Here is a 14,669-nt window from a genome sequence, read left to right on the forward strand (position 1 = left end):
GAGCCCTTACTGCAGATGAGAAAAACTAAGGGTTCTTAGAAGCTAATAACTGGCCTTATAATGCTTGGCAAATAACCGGTGGGGCCAAGTTCAGAACAATCTATCTGACTCCTAAATTGATGGTCTTTCCAACAAACATACAATCATTTATAACATAAGAGTTACAAGTATACGTCTTAATTAGTGTAACAGTAAGGATGATATGGAAAAAATGAACTTCTGCTTTTTCTCTCCACCCCGAAATGACTTGCCTTTCATCTTCCCCTGGACTAGTTCTCTAGTCACAGTTGAATTGCTTTTTTCCAAGGTCCAGAGACAGATACTAATTTGGGGGGCAATTAGTTCAGGTGTTGTGTGGGGCCTAGCTAACCTGTGCTTTCTCAGATATCAGAAAAGCCAGGTTACCCAATTATTTCTGAGAGTAATTACTGTGTTTTCACTCTAGTCCATTTCTACTCTTTGGCCCATTGTTTACCTCAGAGAGAAGCAAAGAATGAATTCAAGTTACAGTCTGACATTACAATGAGATTGCCAATAGAAATCAATGACTTTTCCCATGGCAAGCTAGGGTTTATGAGGCAGTCTGACGGTGTCCTTATATCTTTGCCTACCTCATTGTACTGCCATTCAAGCAGATTATACAATTTTCCTGTTATATAGGAGGTGTAGCCAGGGCAAAAAAGGAGTCTAATTGAGTTTAATAAAGCTGGAAGTGATAGTACAGAAGGCTTGTAGAGAAAAGAATATTACCAATAGGATATTCCAATAACAGGAAGCTTGGTTGTCTGTTAAGGTTGATATTTATGTCCACATTTATTGACCTTAGAAAGGGAATACAATACAGACAGAGCAGATAGAGGTTAAGGAACTCACCTTTTACCAATAGGAGCCTAGATCTCTGTGGAATTGAAGAGAGTTATACTCAGTGTAGTGAGATATCATTTCATCCAGGTTGTACTTATGAGAACTTCTGCTTATTTGGGTAAAGTGGCTGAAAATACACCCTTCTCCAACAAAGCAGCAAAACCATAATAGAGGTAGTGGAGTTGCAGAAGATAAACATAGTTCTAATGCTGTATCATCCGATATCATACCTGCCAGCCACATGTGACTATTGATCTCTTGAAACGTGTAATGTGAAATGAGATTTGCCTTAATTGTAAAATGCATACCAATTTTCCAAGACTTAGGGTAAAGAAAATAATGCAAAATACATCATTAATGATTTTGATGTTGTTTCCATGTCAAAATGATAATATTATGGATGTATTGGGTTAAATAAAATACTATATTAATTTCACCTGATTTTTTAATATTCTTGTAAATGAAGGTACTATGTAAAATTACATATGTGGCTTGCGTTATATTTTTAGTGGACAGCAGTGGTCTAGTGCAATGCCTAAATGATATCAGCTGAGAGTCAAAGTTCAATAATTGGGCCTTCTTTAAATCAGAATGTCAATATGCATTCTTCTCGTGTGGGATTGGATTTGCATCCACAAGCGTGGTGTGCGTCTACACACACATCCATATTCATGCATGTGTGAAGAATCCCATCAACTTTGGAATGAGAGAAATCATCCCAATAAATCCAACGCTGTTGTTTTCGCACATAGAATTGATGTTTTCCTGCATCTCTTTGTTTTAATAAAGCCCCCACCTCAAAGAGCACAATTTGGAATAAGCTACTGGAACAATTTATTCTTTCCTCTCCATGGATTAGAGAGGTGGTACTTGGAACAGCTTGTTAAAGAGAAGAGCTTGGCCCCTGCCCTTGCTCTGTGTTTAATGATCCTCTCTTCGTGTGCCACCTCTCTAATCTGCGGAGAGATAGGTACAAATTGTGTCTATAATGTTATATTACTTAACAGTATAATGTATGATAAATCATAGAATTGCATCCCTACCTTGTAATTGGTGAGATGTGTTGCATGAGAGACCCCCTAATTCAATAGAGAGTGGTAGCTCTTATGCATAACTGCCTCTCTGGATCAAACCAATTCAGCCTGCAAGTGATGAGGGGAGAGTTAAAGCTTTTTTAATTAAAAAAAGCAAAATATGACTTAAATGGCTTTATAGTCCCCTGGATTCAAACGACTGCTTAATAATTTTATACTGGAATGGAGCCTCCTTTCCCTTTTTCTGTAGGTGGCAGGGTGTGGGGGAAGGACTATCTGTGGAAAATGGGGACCCGAGAGGACAGGCATTATTGGGTAAATTCACATTCTAATATTTTGTAGTCTTAACTTGTGATGTGTTGCCCTTAGCCATGTCTATTTATAATGTTTGAAAATTACTGTCTTTTTATTCTTACCCCCGCGTGTATGTATTATTATCAACTCGGTTCGTTTTTGTTTTACATCCATTCCTTTTACCTACATAGCCCTCTCCCTAATTCTTCGGAGTTCTTTCGTAGCATTTGGTTTCCTCTTCTGTTTCATTAAACTTCTGGGCCTCTTTTATCTTTTAGCACTGCCTATTTTGGTGGCTGCTTTTCCTAACTTCGGGCCTACTTAACTTCTTAACTGCCAAGTATTCCTGGCCGAACAAGCAGAGCAGGGCGCTTACCGCTGCAGAAAGGTGGTGTGCCAGGTGACTGCGCTGCATTCCTCAGCACGCACACAGGCTTTAGCAGCAAGCCACACTCATACAGAACTGAATCGGGACAGTGACAGTCTAGATCATAATTGTAAATAGTCACACTTGTGTTCTTGGCCACCCGAATATCTCCAACCAACATTGCAGATAATTCGATCATTGACTGTTCAGAAATTAGTTATGAAGACAACAGAAATAAAATTTGGCAGGCAGGTTTAATGAAGTCTGTTACAATTGTTATGACTTACACAAATTAGACTGTTCCAGCTGGTTGGGGCCAGAGATATAGCTAATTTTTCAGGAAGAGCCGAGGAAACTTAGGTGAAGTAACCTGCATTCGTACATTGATGCCTTGAAAGAGATCTGTCTCTAGAACTTGAGTTTCCCTGCCCTCAGTCAGCCCTCTTTCCATTCCCTTACAGAGTCTATCTCAGAAAGCTTCTCTTTAGGATCTGAATTCTATGATGCATTGCTTGGGGCAGAAAATATTCAACAGAAGTCATCACACACTTCCTGCTTACAGTTTTCCATTCATCAGTAAGCAAATGAGTGAGATGCAATGACCTGCTTTTTCATTTTTTAAATTTTTGTATGTATTTTCTTAAGAAGGGTAAAACAGATTGTGTGGTCTTATCTTAATTTGATCACTTCTCAAGGCTGACTTTCTGAAAAGAGCAGAAGGGCAGCTTTTTGACATGAGTCATTGATTCTGTCCAAACAGACATAGGAGTATTACCAAAATTGCAGTCAGCATAGGCTAGTTGAAAAAGTGGTGGGTTTGCCTTATGGTTTTCGATTACATCTGCATTGCTTTTCTTGCATTCTGTTTCACATCTTAATAAAGAGAAACAATTCAGTTGGTAAATAATCTATAATACAATTTCCAGAGATTACTCTGCCATTTCTCATCTGCCAGATATATTTTATTTTTACTCTGCATGTAACCAAGGAAAAGAAGTTGCAAAATGATGCCAGCTTATGCTTTTCAGCTATGAGGTGTCAATAGCCCTTGATTTTGTTGTTGTTGTCACTCATTTCCACAAGTTCACAAAACAGTGTCATTAAAACAAGTTACTATGAAACATCCTATTGTTATTCCCCAATATGAGAACATATTTGCTATAGTTTTTGAAATCACTTTTAATCACTAACATTAGGCCTTTAGAAAAGGCTACATAGACTCTATTTTTCATTTTCCTTTCAGGTTTTTTTTTCCCTACTTGTGTTTTCATGCTGACATTTTTACTATAAAGTCACATTTTCATCTAGTACAATGGCATCTTGTTTTTAAAGCAAACAAACACGAGACAATTTGTTTTGAAAATATGTGGGTTGATCACAAAGTCATAAGGATTTCAGTGAAATGTCAGCACTAGTGTCAGGAGAGCCAGTTCTCATGTGTTTCTTATATGAAAATGGAATTTGGTGCCTTATGTACTGACAACCTCCACACAGCACGAAGTGTCTTTGTTTTTTCTGGCCATTGTCTTCCTCTTCACTGTAAGCCCACTTGATGGTTTCAAAAGATCAATTCTCCTTCGCAGTGAATGTGTCTCTTAACCTTTTCCCTAGAAACTGAAACAGTATACAAGTGAGTCCCACAAAAGGGGGAACTCTAAGATGAACGGCAAGGAAGCAAAGGGTTATATTATAATTCACCTAGAAAAGAGCATTTTCACTAATCAGAACCCATATCATACATTTGTAAAAATGACTGCCTGACAGGTGAAAACTCTATTTTTTTTGACAGCATGCGTTTAGTCTTAAATCAATCTAACACAATAGTTCCTTTTTTTGCTTTACACAAACTCTCTTTCACCTTTTGATAAACTGTACCCCTGTGAGCCGTAGAATGTTTCAGATTCCTACCCTTTTTTGTGTTGCAGCGATATTTTGAGGGCAATGTAAAGCAGATTCATTTGGCAGAATGTTTTTATATGCATATCAGTGCAAAGGTAGGATTTAATGATTTTGAGGATTAAAGGCTCTGTCCAAAACTTTGTAATGTGCTGTGAAATACTTGCAATGCAAATTAGACTCCTGACCCGCTGAGGCCTCTCTGAGGTATTCTATTTTAACCTGGTGCATAGAGCACAATAGAGATAAATCTTGAAGCAGATTAAGTAATTTCCCCATAGTGGTGTGTCTATTGGAGTTTCAAATAACCCAGTTTAGGGACTCAAAGTCTTGATACATTTGGATATTCCAGACTGTATCCCCTCTCTAAAAAAAAAGAAGTTCCTGGCAGGGCAGCATCATGCACTTTGACCTCCTTGTAAGAGTATAAATGGATGCCCTACTGAGCTGAGTGAATGCTAATTATTTTGCTGATCCTGAATCCTTAAAAATAAAATAAAAGAAAGACAGAGAAGAAAAGAGGGCCTATTTGCATTCTTAAAATATGCCGAAAATTGTATGAAACGGAAGCTTGAGACATTATGACACGCTCAGGTCTCAGGATGCCATTGGGGATTTGATTTGCTTTTCTGGTTTGCTTGGAGATGTTCGAGGTTGGCCTAGGGAGTTTTGACTAGAAAAATCTCTGAGGCTCACCTAGGACTGTTCGTGAGCATCAGCACGCCAAGGAAGCCAGAAAAGTATGTGCAAGGCTCAACGCTGGGACTTGTAATGGCAGTTCCTGTCCATGCAAGCCATGTTGAATTCAACACTTCAGTAGGTGAGAAAGTTTTCATTGTGTCTTCTCAGTGCCAACACCTTAGTGAGGTAAAGGTCAGATCTACATAATGAGACAAAGCAGGGCCAGGTCAGAGAGAAGGGGGATTGTTTAATCCAGGAGAACAACAAACTTTGGAGATTTGATTGAAAACTCAAATGCTTTCCTGGGAATAAGCATCTAATTACTATGGAAAATCTAAATGTGCCCTTGATTTTTTTTGTTCCTTCCTACAAATGACAAGTCCTCTCGTTAAACACATTTTAAAAAGCAGAAACTATGGGCTCTAGCAGAACACTATATGGCCCACTTTTGTCTCTGTTCCTTTGAAGAAAAGGGCTGTGGGCAACATTGTCATTATAGGGAGAGAACATTTGGCAATATTGTTCTGACAGCACATTAAGAAAAATAAACAAGAGAAGTATAGCTTGGGAGACCGCACCTCGAGGAGTTCCAAATTCTCTGTTTCCCAGATCAAACCTCAGGTCTTTCTAGTGGCCAGTCCATTGGTGGGAATCAGGGTGGTGATGGTGGTGTGGTGTGTGCGTGTGGGGGGACGGGGGTGCATGGGGGCTGTGAAGCCCAAGCAAAGAGGAAATGTGCCAGGATGTGTGTGGACAATTGTATCCATATGTGTGGTCATGGGAGTGTGCATGTGTGTACATGTGTTTGAGAGTGTGTGCACATGTATTTGTGTGGGGAGCATGTGTGCATGTAGATAAGTATGCATCTGTGATGGGTGTACAGGTAGTATGTGTGTGTCTGTTTAAAAAAATCATGTCTCTACCCATGATTTAATAAAATCAACACCTTTTTCCTCCCTTTGCCTTTCCCACAGTCTTTCCCCCCCCCCCCCCGCTCCCTGCTCTTAGTTATTGCAGTTTGTCACCATGAGAAACAAGAAAAAGAAGAGCTGACTGCTTCTTAATGGTGATAAGAGAAAAATACAATTATTTCCTTCTTGATTTTTGATGAAAGCATCATGAAGCATACATACTTTGGCTTAGGAACTTACTTGTGCACACTCAGTTGGGAAGATGGGAGTATTTGTTGAGTAGATCTGAGTCAACATGATATTTAAATAATGTGCCCAACTCCTTTTATTTCCCAGACTTCCTCATTCTTCTGCCACCTTTAAGGTTTCACCACCCTAGTGATTCTTTCTCCATTAAAGCTCTTTCCTCCTGCTACCATTTTCCTCTTAAAGCTTTCTAACATCGTCCATATTTCTTTTTCCTCTTTATGTGCATCTCTAATTTACAAAGAATGTACTGAATATTCAATATCTCAGAACCCCAGACCTCTGCTTGGAATCATAGAAACTTAAAGCTGAAAGGGACCTTGAGGAGGTCCTAATTCAGTTCCCTGTTTATAGATGAGCATATTTAAAGCAGATTCCAAGACAGCTGGCTATGGATCTGAGTACCCAAGCAATGTCACCGGGTTGAAATGGACACTACGCTAGAAGTTGTGGCAATCTGTGGCATGGCAGTGACTGGAAACAATGCAAAGGGCATTTCCTTTAGGAGATTAAATATAGAAACTTACATTTGTAAAGTGCTTTGTGAGCAAAACATGGTAAGTGCATGAAAAGTAAGATGATTCTTTTTGTTTTTTCTTTTATAACTAATAATATTCTAGGTGAAAGTTGTACCATAATTTTTAAAACCATAAAAGTCTAAGTGCATATCCCCAAGAAGCCCATTGTTGTGTTTCAAAATTCTTTAGTATTTAGTTTCTAGAAAGCTGTTTTGAACATTCAGCCCTTTGAGGCAAAAGAGAATCATTCATACAAGTTATAGAGAAAGCACATTAGACTAGGGGTCTGCAGGTCCATATTCCACTCCTGGTTGAGATTTTGCCATATTTATTCATTTGGTGACATAAATGACCATTAATTATTTAACCTGTCTAAGTGGAACTCATCATTTTTTTTCACCCAAAAGTTTCCCCCCCCTATTGCCTGTTATAGTGAATGGAACCACCAAGTGTCTAATTACCCCAACCAGAAATGTGGGAGTCTTACGTCTCTCCTATTTCTTCTTTACCTCCTCTCATGCCATCACCAGGGTCTGTCAGATTTACTCTTAAATATCTCTTCAACAATTCCCACAGCTCCTGTCCACATCTTTATCTCTAGACCAGTTTTAGTTCTACCTGGTCTCCCTTTCTCCAGCTTCACCAATTTCTCCTTCAAGTGTTAGCCAGGTTGATCTTACAAATTTGATTGATTCACTCTCCTGTTTAATACCCTTAATGACTTTAGAATGCCCGGATGAGGAAGTGAGAAGTCGTTATCTTATTCCATAGGCCTCTCAAGACATGACCTCTGCCAGCTTTCCAATCTCCTCTCACTCCACAGCCCACACTCCAGCCTTTGTGATCTTATTTTGTTTCTTCAGTGCACCATCTTACCTCTCACCCCCAAGCTTTCACACATACGATGCCCTTGGCCTAATACCTAATATTAAACTCTCTTTTCCAACTCTGTTATCTTCATACACTCAAATCCAGTTTATCTTTCAAGTGGCAGCATAAACAATCCTTTGTCTGCAAGCCTTCTCTAATTGCTTACCTCTCAGGTTGCCAGTGTCTCTGTACTTCTCCTGTTAGAGTACTTATCACAAAGCATTAAACAGTCTATGTGGTTTCCCATTAGATAATAAGCTCCATGAGATTATGGACCAAGTATATATAATTTTTATATCTTCAGGTTTTACTCCAGTGCCCTCTATATAGGATGTGCTTAAATGAATGTATGTTGAATAAATGAGTGCATAAATATCACTGACTTACTATGTGACCTTGAACAGGTCATTTACCTTATTTGAGACACTATTTTTTTCATGACTAGCCTGAGAACATTGAACTAAAATGTCATGAAGGTGGCTTCCAATTTTAAAGATATAGTAATTCATAAATCATTCATAATTATGAATTTATAATTGTGTTTATTGACATATAAGGAATGTAACAGAAATTTTAAAGTAGCTATGAGCGAGTGATACATTTCTTGTTTTGATTTGAGCTTATACCATTAAAAAAAATGTTTATAATCCTTGTTCACACCTAGATTAGTGTTATCTACCTCATGATAAACATCCTTTTAATACAGCCAATGATTGGGCATCGTTAATGTCAGAGATCAAGAAGAGTTTGTACCCCACCCTTACAATTTTTGGGGTTTTGTGGATTTGTGAAAAAACTGTATTTTAAGAATTTGTGTCCAATCGAAAAGAGAGCCAATGGCTAAAAGGAAGTGCATTTTCATTCTTTCTCCAGGTTAATTAAAATAGTTGCTTGAATGTAATGGACTAAAAATGGGAGCTAGTCAATATTTCTGTCAACTAAGTCAAACCTTTGGAAGTTGAATCATCAATAATTATATGGTGGCTTAGTCTTAGGTCTTTAATTTCATTCCTATACCTAAATGAGGAAATGTAGCGTGTTTCCTTGTGTCTACAGATTATCCATGTGAGGAAGTAGTTGAGCTGAGATAGTGCTGGTGGCAAAGAGAAGCAGCAAGGTAGTTGAGAGTAAAATATGCACAGAAGAAATTTTTGAGCTTCTTGTTCTTAGTTTTTGGATGATCCCAAAGGTAAGAAATGCACATAATCTACTGTCAGAGAGAGTCAGTTTGGGGGAGCCATCATGCAAATCAACACACATAGACACCACATTTCCTCCCCAGAGAAGCTGCAGAAAAGGTCAGAGCTTTATACGAGGAGAATGATCCAATTAAATACCAATATGAAGCCAGCATGCTGCGTGCCCCCAAACAAAGCTAGCTATGCATTCTTATCAGTGTCTCTTTGAAGACCTCCCTCACGCTGGACCCTATAGTCAATGCTCTCTGCGTCTCCTGATTCAGAAATATTATACCAACTTCCAAAGTTCTTCGTCCTTGACTTTTTATCCTTTTCTGTCTGTTTGTGCTTGTTTTAACATATCTGCTCTGTGGTATTGTGGTATTGAAATTAAACACTCTACATCTAAGATTAGTTTTCCAAATGACTGCCTCCTGGGACAAGAATTTATTCCTTAGACCTGCCAATCTGTAGTTGCTAGTAAATGATAGACTGGTTTGACGATCTGGATACTTTTACATGGGGAAAGAAAATCATGAAAACAAAATGTTTTTAATCTACAACTGAAATTTAGACAAAGGATTGGTGTGGGGTTTGAGTAGACAGTGCATCAACATGGTTCTGTATTAGATAGAAATGCCAGTTTACAACAAGCAGGAAAGAACTCGAGAACAAAATAAAACTAGGCCTACCTCTGCTTATTCAAATACCACCCACAACTTTCTGGGAGAAGAACATATGCAGAGCATATTTGAAAACATTATAAGGCATGCATAAAGTACAATATTAGTCAATTTTATATGCTCAGTTGCATGAAATCTGTGTGTTTAAAAAATATAATAATTTGCATTTCATGGCTTTTGATAACCTCAGGAGTGCACTTGAAATTCAGTACATGCCCACAGCACCTCCCAGCTCACCCCATTTTTAACTGAAGACCAATGGTTTCTATTAAGGGATCAGGCAGGGCCTCTGACAAGCCAGTCAATAACTATGTGAGGTTACTTCATTAATGCTATAATGGCTGATAGAGTGAGAGGCAAAAAACAGGTTCCTGACAGCAGCAAATGAAAATGATAGAGATTCCTGAAGCAATGCGCCTTTCCTTTGTCATTGTCTTTTGCTTCGCTTATTCAAAATGTGGCATTTATGTATTCAGTCTTGATGAATGTTGCAGGCTTTAAGTACTTTTTCCATCTCTAATGCAGAGCCGATTGCACATTGTTCTCTCTTTCTCTCTCTCCCTCTCCCTCTCTCTCTCTTTTTTCCTATAACCTCTGCTGTCAAGGCACTGCAAGCTGAAGGGTTGCAGGCACTGGCTAAATAGCTTTTGTGCTGTAAACGGTGAAGGTGATGGGACAATGCATCATAAGTGGTGGCTGGGTCATAGAGCAGGGAGGCTGGAGGGAGCTGGACCCTACAGCTAAAATGGTGCAAGTCCCCCTGGTCCCACCACTCTCTTGCCTTTCTTTGGAAGCCAGGTGGAAATATCCAAGGCAAGTAAAGACATCTCTGTGGAGTTCAGACAGGGATACAACTGGGAGAGAAAAGCTCACTGCAGGTGAATCAAGAAGACGAGTTGCACGACCAGGGTTCTTCAGTTAGCCACATTCAGAACCACGTACAGATTGGGCAAGGGTATGATGACATGAGTGTCAGCTGAAGTTCTTTCCAGTTTCCAGACTCTGTGATGGGCACAATCTATATTCTGATCCTTGAGGGGACCGTGGTATTCTTTTTGAATGGGTAAGAAGGCATACAGGCAGGGAGGTCTCTGGCATCACAAGAAGGAGTCTTAGTGCAGCCAGAGTGGGAGGTACAAGCATTTTCCTGATGCTGCGGAGTGCCTCCTTTGAGGAGGCTCATAGTCAGGGAAAAGCAAGGACGCCAGAATTGAGAGCTCCTTGTGCCCATTCCAATGTGGTTTTGTGTAGCATAACAGACCAGATTTATAGCAGCTCTTGCACCTTTGGTGGCATGAGAACCGTGAGCCATTTTGGTAGGGGAAATGTGATAAATCATATATTTGAATTTCATCAGTCTTCTCCAGGGAATTGATCTGCTTTGTGGGGTGCTTGGCTTTAGCTGGCAGGACATCAGAACAACATCAACATGGTCAGAGACAGGCAGGCAGGAATGAAAAATGTGATGGACCCAATTCTCTATGGCTTCTCCCCACACAACTTGGGTGGCGGGACATAGCCTCAAATTGCCACCATGTGTTTTAAGAACTGACTCAAACCCTTTGTGAAAGAGTCTGTACCCGAATATAACCAAACAAAGACCAACCAACCCACAATTAAATGCATAATTGAAGTCTAGATGTACAGGTGACTGCCTGGCCAGAAGCACCTTAGTAGGAAGGACTGACCTTGATTGTTCTGTGGTTCCATCACAGAGCATAGAAATGCTCTTCCATCTTTGTTTACTGCAGAGGGCCAGAGCAGGAATTTTTGTCTAATTGAAGACTGAGCTGGCCTGAACTACATAGTGTTCTGTGCCCGGAAGCCTTAGTTACTTTGTTAATTATAAAATTCTGCTTTTGTTGTGCCTTTTACTCATCGGTCTTTACCAATTACTTACATGGTAGGTATTATTCTTTCTTTTGGTAAATGTTATGGGCTGAATTGTGCCCCCACCCAAAATTATATGTTGAAATGCTAAGCCCTAGTTCCTCAGACTGTGAATGTATTTGAAGACTGGGTCTTTAAAGATGTAGTTAAGATAAAATGAGATCATTTGGGTGGACCCCAATCCAATATGACAGTTGTCCTGATAAGGGGAAATCAAGACACAGACAGGTAAAGACTGAAGGCCATGTGAAGGTACAGGGAGATGATGGATGATGCCTATCTACAAGTCAAGGAGAATGGCCTTTCAAGGAACCAACCCTGCTGACACCCTGCCTCAGACTTCTAGCTTCCAGAATTGTGAGAAAATAAATTTCTGTTGTTTCAGTCACCAATCCCCTATCATCTGTCCTCAGCAATCAGCATTTTAATGCAGTCTCTGCACCCATTTTTTTTTTAATTACTGTTACGTTAGAGGTCCATAAACAACACGTAAAATTAAACTGTATATTTTTAAAAGCTTACATACATAAAACGTTCCATAGTGCTGTGATGTTCTATAACCTGCTTCATTTCACTCTGCATTCTAGTTTTAAAGTTTTGATAAATATAGAAATTAGCCATTCCTTTTGACTGCTGTATAGTACTCAATTGTATAAATATACCACCATTCATTTATCCTTTCCCCTACTGAAGGGATCTGGATTATTCGGGTTTTTTTTGTTTTGTTTTGTTTTTTGTTTGTTTGTTTTTTTACAATAATGAATAGTGCTGCCATGAACATTCTCATGTTTTCTGGAGCACCACATGAGAATTTTCTAGGCCATATTCCCAGAATAGGAAATGACTGGATTGTAGCATATATATTCAACTTAACTGTATATTGTCAAATTGCTTGCTAAAATAGTTAATCAACTTTTCTTCCCAACAGCAGAGTATGGACATTCTCATTTTTTCATAATTTTACACTGTTGGATTTGTAATTTTCTCCTAGCCTGATGGGAGTGAATGGTGTCTCATTGTGAAAGTGCCTTGTTAAGAACCACAAGTGAAATGGCCAGCGTTTATTGAGCCCTGATCAGATGCCAGTTTCTGTATTACAGCAGTTCCCCCTTATCTGTGGTTTTGCTTTCCACGGTTTCAGTTACGCACAGTCCAAAAATATTAAATGGAATATTCCAGAATTAAACATTTCATAAGTTTGAAATTGTACACTGTTCTGAGCAGCATATTGAAATCTTGTGCCATCCCCACTCTGTCCTGCCCAGGATGTGAATCATGCCTTTGTCCAGCAGATCCACACTGTAAAGCTACCGGCCAGTTAGTCACTTAGTAGCCATCTTGGTTATTAGATCGACTGTGTCGTGTTATAACAGTACTTGTGCTGAAGTAACCCTTATTTTACTTAATAATGACCCTAAATTGCAAGAGTAATGATGCTGGCAATTCAGATATGCTAAAGAGATGACATAAAGAGCTTCCTTTAAGTGAAAAGGTGAGTACAGTACAGTAAGATATTTTGAGAGAGAGAGTGAGAGGGAGCACATCACATAAATTTTAGTCCAGTATATTGCTATAGTTGTTCTATTTTATTGTTAGTTATTGTTGTTAATCTCTTCCTATGCCTTATTTATAAGTTAAACTTTACCATAGGTATGTATGTATGTATAGGAAAAAAACATAGTATATTTAGGGCTTGCTACTATTCATAGTTTCAGGCATCTGCTGGGGGTCTTGGAAAGGATCCCCTGCAGATAAAGGGGGACTACTCTATTTGTTTTACATCTTATTTAATCTTTACAATTATTGTATGAAGTTGGCATAGTTACTATCACCTGTATTTAGCAGATAAAGAAACTGAAGTTTAGAAAGATTAAGTAACTTGCTTAAGGCCAACTACCAAATGATTAAACAAGGATTAAAATGTATCTAATTCCAAAGGCCATTGCATTAGTTTGGGTTTCCTGAAAAGCAGATCCTGAGACAAGGAACCTGACGGAAGGTAGTTTATTTAAGAGTTGATCCCAGGACGCACACATGAGATTATGGGGAGACTCAGACAAGGCTAGAGGAGTCAATACTGGGTGTGTGTGTATGTTTTTTAAAAAAATATATTAAAAATTTTTTTTTCAATTACACTTGACATACAATGTTATATTAGTTTCAGTTGTACAACATAGTGATTAGACATTTATATAACTTACAAAGTGATTACCCAGCTAAAGCTACACCTGACACCATACGTAGTTATTGCAATATTGTTGACTATATTCCCTATGCTGTACATTACACCCCCAAGACTATTTTTTAACTATTAATTTGTACTTCTTAATGCCTTCACCTTTTTCACCCATCTCCCAACACCCCTTCCCATCTGGCAACCCTCAAAATGTTCTCTGTATCTATGAGTTTGTTCCTGTTTTGTTTATTCATTTATTTTGGTTTTTAGATTCCACATATAAGTGAAATCATATGGTATTTATCTTTCTCTGTCTGATTATTTCACTTAGCATAAGACCCTCTGGGTCCATCCATGTTGTTGCCAAAGGCATGATTTCATCTTTTTCATGGCAGAGTAATATTCCACTATCTAATATATGTACCACTCTTCTTTATCCATTCATCTATTAAGGTTGCTTCCATATCTTGGCTATAGTAAATAATGCTCCAATGAACATATGAATCCATATGTCTTTTCTAATTAGTGTTTTGAGTTTCTTTGGATAAATACCCAGAGGTGTGATTACTGGGTTCTTTTTCTACAGGGTAGCGTTTGTTTTAAAGTCTATTTTGTCTAACTCGTGCTACTCTGGCTGTTTTTCATTTCCATTTTCATGAAATATCTTTTTCCATTCTTTACTTTCAGTCTGTGTGTGTCTTTCAACCTGAAGTGAGTCTCTTGCAGGCAACATATGTAAGGATCTTGTTTTCTTATCCATTCAGCCACCCTATGTCTTTTCATTAGAGCATTTCATCCATTTACATTGAAAGTAATTGTTGATAGATGTGTACTTACTGCCATTTTATTATTCATATTTTGATCTCCCCCCGCCCCCATTCTTAAAGAAGTCCTTTTAATATTTCTTGCAATACTGGTTTGGTGGTGATGAACTCCTTTAGGTTTTTATGTCTGGGAATCTCTTTATTTGTCCTTCAATTCTAAATAAGTGCTTTCCTGGGTAGAGTAATCTTGGTTGTAAGTCCTTGCCTTCCATCACTTTGAATATTTGATGCCAGTCC

At 38.6% G+C, this 14,669-nt stretch overlaps 1 pseudogene; it reads right to left on the minus strand.

Annotated features, from left to right (window-relative positions):
- Positions 1 to 2,758, minus strand: part of LOC117032793 (ubiquitin thioesterase OTUB1-like) — a 28,133-nt pseudogene extending 25,375 nt beyond the window's left edge.
- Between the last annotated feature and the right edge of the window lie 11,911 nt (positions 2,759 to 14,669).

This window comes from Rhinolophus ferrumequinum, chromosome 13 (genome assembly GCF_004115265.2).
Source record: "Rhinolophus ferrumequinum isolate MPI-CBG mRhiFer1 chromosome 13, mRhiFer1_v1.p, whole genome shotgun sequence".
Classification (NCBI taxonomy): Eukaryota; Metazoa; Chordata; class Mammalia; order Chiroptera; family Rhinolophidae; genus Rhinolophus; species Rhinolophus ferrumequinum.